The sequence below is a fragment of the Capra hircus genome, chromosome 15, assembly GCF_001704415.2.
Source record: "Capra hircus breed San Clemente chromosome 15, ASM170441v1, whole genome shotgun sequence".
NCBI classification, from domain to species: domain Eukaryota; kingdom Metazoa; phylum Chordata; class Mammalia; order Artiodactyla; family Bovidae; genus Capra; species Capra hircus.
The window spans coordinates 36,259,722-36,266,861 of NC_030822.1; the positions used below are offsets into that span (position 1 = coordinate 36,259,722).

Genomic DNA, 7,140 nt, shown 5'->3' on the forward strand with positions numbered 1-7,140 from the left:
GCCAAGTGATAAATCACATTAAAAAAAAACCTCTCTTCTAGGAAAACATTTTTTAGTGGAGAAAAGGTGGGAGTGTAAAAAATAAAATTGCCATTTCTGTTGGCCTGAACATGATGATGTATCATTTGACTCTCTTTACTTATCAGTTGAAGTACTGTTTCTATCTCAGTATTTGAATGAATACACATGAAAATTAAACTACTGTGCTAGAATGTTCAACTGAGTTAAAATTTTTAAGAGTTTAACTTCAAAGGATAAAGAAATGGAAAGGCCTGTGCAGAGGTATACAGCTTTTTAAGGAGACAGGTTGGCTAGATCCAGAAATACTGCTGACATGTGACTGAGTCTAATATGGTCAGAAAAATTACCTGAAATTTCTGATAATTTCAGAAATTATGAAAGAAATAAAATAGACTATTTCCCAGAACTGTAGTAGGCCTGATTGTCCATATGAAAATTTAGGTCAATGTTGTATGAAGTTAACAGCAACAGAAACAGCTCTGTTTACTATATCATGGAAACACTCTCCTATTCGTAGAATAGATAGTAAGCAGTTTGAATATTAAGCAAATGAACAATCTTAGTTATTTACAGATATGTTATTAATAAAAGTAGACAGATGTCAGAGTTCCCAGTAGTAGCATGGTATTGCTGCATGATATTATAGCACCATTTTCAATATTCTTAAGGTACATGATTTGGATCCTAAGATCATCTGTCAACCAAATTAGTAAAGGAAAAAGTAAAGCTACTATTGTAAATGATTTTTATTGTGTAAGGTAAAAATTAAAAACAGTTATAATGAAAATTCTAGCTAGTTCATACAAGCAATGAATGCTTGAGAGGGATTGGAGAAAAGGGAAACCCCTTGCACTGTTGGTGGGAATGTAAATTGATATAGCCATTAAAGAGAACAGTATAAATATTCCTAAAAAACTAAAAATAGAACTAAAATGTGACCCAGCAGTCCCACTACTGGGCAGTTACCCAAAGAAAACCATATTTCAAATAGACACATGCACCCCTGTGTTCATTGCAGCACCATTTACAATAACCAGGATTTGGAAACAAACTGAATGTCCATCAACAGAGAAATGGATAAAGAAGAAGTGGTACATATATACAATGGAATATTACTCAGTCATAGAAAGGAACGAAATTGGGTCATTTGTAGAGATGTGGATGGACCTAAAGACTTTTATACAGAGTGAATTAAGTAAAAAAAAAAGAAAAACAAATATATTAATGCATATATGTGGAATTAGAAAGAACTGCCATAGATGATCTTATTTATAAAGCAGAAATAGTGACACAGATGTAGAGAACAAATACATACATAGTTATCAAAGGGGAAAGGAGGACGGGATGAATGGGAGGTTGGGACAGACATATACATACTATGTATAAACTAGATAACAAATGAGAGCCTACTGTACAGCACAGGAAACTGTACTCAGTGCTCTGTGGTAACCTGAATGGGAAGGAATCCAAAAAAGGAGGATATATGTATTTGTATAGCTGATTCACTTTGCTCTACAGTAGCAACTAACACAATATTATGAAGCAACTATACTTCAATAAAAACTTTAAAAATTCCAGTTAGCTCAATACAGCACGAGGTGGTATAGGTGAGGATACTGTGTGTGTGTGTGTGTGTGTGTGTGTGTGTTTGATGGTAACGAGAGTAAAAATGTACCAAGCTGGTAAAAATTTATTTTTGAATGTGACATATAAAAATGAAAGTTAGTAATGACATAAAAGGGTGATTCCTTTCTCTCTCTGTGTGCATGCTCAGTCATGTCCAACTTTTTGTGACCACATGGAATGTAGTCCTGCAGGCTTCTCTGTCTATCATCCTAACTAATGAAATCATAAAATGAAATAAAGAAATCTCAATTGGTATCACAAAAGTAGACAAGAAAAAAACTCAAAAGAAGAAATTATGGGTACATATAAATAACTGACAGGAATAAGTCAAGTTTTTCATCCTTATGTATATGCTAGTAGAACTGTGTGTAAACACACATCAAGACATATCCACCAGAATGTTCATAGCACCACTATTCATAAAAGTAAAAAATTGGAAACCATCCTGATGTCCTTTCACAGTCACATGGTTAATAAAAAGTGACATATTCATACAATAATAAAAACAGTATCATGGTGATACACAACAATATGGGTAAATCTCACAATTTTAAGGTTTGAAACAAGCCAAATACAAAAGAATATGTATAATATGATTCCATATACAGAAAGATAAAATACCTGGTCAAAATGAATTTGTAATATCACAAGTCTGAGTAATGACTAGTGTAAACTGTTAGGAAGTAGAGACATTAATGATAAGAAGTAGCTAAGAGTATGAGAGATTGTTCTGGAATATGGGCTGTATTCTAATACGCCATCTGGTCATGCTTATGTGGTCAGTTTGGGACACTTCATTAAACTATAGATACTGGTAGACTCTAATCTCATGGCATGATCTTCTCTATGGTTTGAGAAGTCATTGGTCAGTGGAGGAAGGATCAAAGAGACCAGGAGAAAAGACCAAAGCAGTCTTTATTCCACCCCAGGAGGACTGTCAAGTTAATCTGTGTTGTTCCTAATTAGGGTAAAGTCACAGGCACATGTTTTATGGTTATTGGACTCAAATCTTTCATAGTGACATAAACAGAAAGCAGAGAATCTCAGACCTTCTATGGAAACCCCCCTGAGAACCTGTTTGTTATTTCCTGAGCTAAAAAGCCTGAACATGGTTGGTCTGAGACAGATTTGAGAGTACAGTTGTACAGGACTAGAGGAAGACTTGTAGTTCTTTAGGATAAGAGTCAGGCCACTGGGAAATGGAGATTTTCAGAGACTAGCAGGTAAATTTAGGCTTATTATTAAATGACTTGTCCCCTGTAAAAAAGGAGAGCATAATTCTTTGTTTAATTTCCTGTTGTCTAAGAAAAACACAGATAAAGTTGTGTGGACATCTATGTGACAGGAAAATAACTTGTATTCAGATAACTTGTATTCAGAGATCTATGACATCCCTTAACTCAAAGTTTCCTTTCTATCACACCTCAGGTTCTAAAGAGGAAGACTGTGGAGAATAGGCCTCTCAGCCATATTTAGCAGAAATTCAGTAAAAGGGATATAGTTGATGACACAGATGTTATAAAAGTTCAGATATTTGTTCATTTTTCTAATCTGTATTGCTCTCTAGCTTGTTAAAGTTCATGAATACCATTAATTCCAACTTGCTGAGTTTGTCAGGAAGCTTTGAGCTATTCAAACTCAAGATGTTTTCTCTCAGAAATAGGAATTTAATTTAGAAAAATAATTTCAGGTTAAGTGTTAGCAAAGAAACAATCAGATAATTAGATGGACAGTAACCTGAGACTGCTTTTGATCATGTAGTTAGAGAATATGTGTTCAAAGACTCTGCTGCTAATTGTGAGCTACTTTAGGCTCTTTATGCAGTGTCTAGCCTTTTCTAGTTTCTAGCAAATATCATGACCCACCAGTAACACCACTGGGTATTTATCTAAAGGAAAAGAAAATACTAATTTGAAAAGATCCTCCCCTTCCCTGACCAGGTTCGTTCCAGCATTATTTACAATAACCAAAGTTGAAAGCAACATAAATGTCCATTGATGGATGGATGGATAAAGAAAGTATGGCACATTTCTAATGGAATATTACTCAGCAAAAAAAAAAAAAGAGAGAGAGAGAGAGAAATAAATCCTGCCATTTGTGACAACATGGTTTGATCTTGAAGGCTTTATGTTAAGTAAAATGTCAAATATAAATACCATATGATCTCACTTACACATGGAAGCTAAAACAAAACATAACATAACCAAAAACAAGCTAAATGATACAGAGAACAGATGGGTGGTTGCCAGAGGGTGGGGGAGAAGGACGGAAAATGGGTGAAGGAGGAACAAAGGCTGACATTTCCAGTTATAAAGGAGTGAGTCCTGGGAATGTTATGTGCAGCATGATGACTGTAGTGGATAGTACACTATTGTGACTTGAAAGTTGCTAAGAAGACCTTAAATTTTTTCATCATAAGGAAAATTAAAGTATAACTGTATAGTAATGGATTTTACTAGGCTTGCTATGGGTTATCATTTTGCAATATATACACATATGGAATCATGTTGCACAGCTTAACTAATATTATATGTGACTTATATCTCAATAAAAAAGAGAAAAGTAACATAATGTTAGCTTGCCTCTTAGACTCTACCTCCTACTGTAGATTTTACTATTTCTGTAGCTCCTCCACGGACTTGGATTTATGGTGTTGAATGGCTTATCCAGTTAGAAACTTATTTTGAATTCCTAACTCTGGCCTTTTGGGGGTATTATTCCGTTTTGATGGGCAATTGGTGATGTGGGCACCTTTTATTTCTTGCAAGCCATTTTTTCCTACTTCTTCACCTAAACTATGTCCCTGTTAGTTACCTACTAAATGCCAGGCATTAGTTTCTGCTATTTGACTGCTCTGTATAAGAAGCTCTCGAATCTGTATCTCTGTCCTTGTATGGTCCACCTTTCACAGTGCATCCTGAAACTCATACGTAAGTCATTTACTTCTTTACAAAACTCGAAAAGTCCTCATTGGTTTATGATATGATCAAATTATTTGGCCCTAGCATTCAATCCCCCTCACAATCTGGCAACAATCAACCCAGTCACCCCTTTTTTTCTTTGAAATGAAGTGAAATGAAGTTGCTCAGTTGCATCCGACTCTTTGTGACTCCAGAGGCTGTAGGCTTCCAGGCTCCTCTGTCCATGGGATTATCCAGGCAAGAGTACTGGAGAGGGTTGCCATTTCCTTCTCCAGAGGATCTTCCCGACCTAAGGATTGAACCTGGGTCTCCAGCATTGTAGGCTGACGCTATACCGTCTGAGCCTTGTGTTATGATATTACTTCTCTCTTATGATTTAGTTATCTGGCTGCAAAGCAGTTGGCATCTTAGCTCCCCCCCTGGGGATCAAACCTCAAAAAGCCAAGTCTTAACCACTGGACTGCCAGGGAAGTCCCAACCTAATTCTTTTTACAACCACTCTTTTTCCTTTTCTGAACTTCTAGTTCACTTTCTTCCCGTAAAAGCTGTACTCTGTCATCTTTCCTCAATCTCAGAGTTTTATTAACCCTGTTTGTTGAGGTGCAGTGCTGCCACTTTGACATGTGGATTTTTCTGAGCAGAAGGCAATTAAGACCCAGCAGACTCAGGAAAAGCTTTTTTACCTCTCCTTGAACTGCCTAAAAGAATTATATAGAGGGCCTGTGCCAGAAAGTCTTGGAGAAGGAAATGGCAACCTACTTGGAGAAGGAAAGTCTTGGAGAAGGAAATGGCAACCCATTCCAGTATTCTTGCCTGGAGAACTCCATGGACAGAGGAGACTGGTGGGCTACAGTCCGTGGTGCAGCAAAGAGTAGGAGTGACTGAGTAACTAACACTGTACTAGAAAGTGCTATTAGCAGAGACAGCTTTTTTTATCAGAAAGACATATTTGCATGGCATTGCAAACATTTGCTTAACGATCATTTGCTCTTTCCATCTGCTTAACTGTCCCCCTCCTCTTTGAAGCCCCAGATCCCTACTGCCTCCTCCTTAGCTTGAGATGGTATATATGCCTCAATTGCCAGACCATCTTTGAGTCTTGGTGGGGATTCTGTAAGTATGTAATTAAAGTTAACTTTGTCCTGTTAATCTGTTTTATATCAATTCAAATATTAGATCAGCAAAATATTATATTAGATGAGCATTTCCCAGGATCCTATACTGCTAACCCAGTTCTCCTTATTTGTGAAACCTTCCTTTATTCTTCCAGGTCCAGTTAGTTCCCTTCTTCCCTGTATTTACCATAGCACCTCTTACTTACATGAGTCATAATAAAGTAAACTTTTCATGAGTCCTTTGCTCTTGGAAAGCAGTGATGGTTAAAAGAAATCCATGCAACCTTTTGTGTTCTGAGAATTAACTTACTGCAAAGAGCCCCCTTTATGCATATGACTTTGATAGGACTCATTTATGTATTCCCCTATTACTTATAAGGAGGCCAGACACAGACCCAATTTTTAAAAATTAACTGCTTTTCTTTCTCTCTTTATTGTTATACAGCAGATCTTTCTTGGTTACTTGTTTTAAATATGAAATTAGACAAAGACCCTTAAAATTCCATTCTTTGCCTCATGAAACTTTCACTGAGCTGTTTGTCCCCCTGATCAACTGCAGTGTTTGAAACTAAACATTAATTAAACTTCTCTGCTTTTTAGCCCCCTTAAGGTTGACCCATCCTCGTTCTGATCCAGCATACAACCCCTCCTTAACGATCCCTCCTGAGAATAAAAATATTTCCTTTTATACACACCCTCTATTCTGTGTTCATTCTAGCCTGTTGACCCTTCCCTACAAAAGAAAATTGCTTTCTACCTTTCCTTTGAGATGCTTGCACTTCTGTTTGAATTGTTTTCTCAATTATAATAGTCTCTTTCCCTTGATTGCAATAATCCTTTCAAATGAAGTCTCTTTTTATGTCAGTGTAGATTTATTTTTATTTGACAATAGAAGTTAGCAAATTGTTTGTCTCTTTTGATAATGTACTCCCTTTCCGTCAGATTTGGAGCTGTTCATTGGAACAATGAGAATGTTAGATTCATACTTGTGTTCTCATCGTGCCTTAATCTGCCTTGATCTGACTGTCCTTATTCCCGTTTCCATCAATTTCTGTTTTTTTTTTTAAGTCTCTGAGTATGTTGTTGCATCTCTCTGTCTACCCAATTCTCTCCTTTTCCTTCACTTACCTGCCTCCTTGAGGCCAAGCTCCTGTCTTCAGTTTGCTCCAGAGAGATGAGCGAGAAAGCAGAGCAGGTTCCTTCTCTGAGTCTGGCAGTTTCCTTATTTATATCTCCAGCCTAGACCTCAGCTCCTTCTGTGGTAAAAAGGCAAGCAGGAAGTTAAAAACTGGTTTCACTTTGGGTTTTGTTTTTTTTTTTTACCTCTTTTAAAAATTCAGCTGATTTAAAGGAATCCTACTCATTTATTTATTTATTTATTCACTCATTCATTTATAAGTGTGATTTATATTTATTTATATAATTATGATTAGATAATTGTGATTTATAATTGTGTT

The 7,140-nt window shown here is 36.3% G+C and overlaps 1 protein-coding gene across 1 annotated transcript in view; it reads right to left on the reverse strand.

Annotated features, from left to right (window-relative positions):
- The window catches only part of LOC102184922 (interferon-induced very large GTPase 1), a 62,936-nt gene extending 56,003 nt beyond the window's left edge, over positions 1–6,933 (reverse strand). The window contains exon 1 of the mRNA XM_018059481.1: positions 6,812–6,933. The gene's annotated coding sequence lies outside the window, so the exon portion shown is untranslated. The remainder of the gene's footprint in view (positions 1–6,811) is intronic.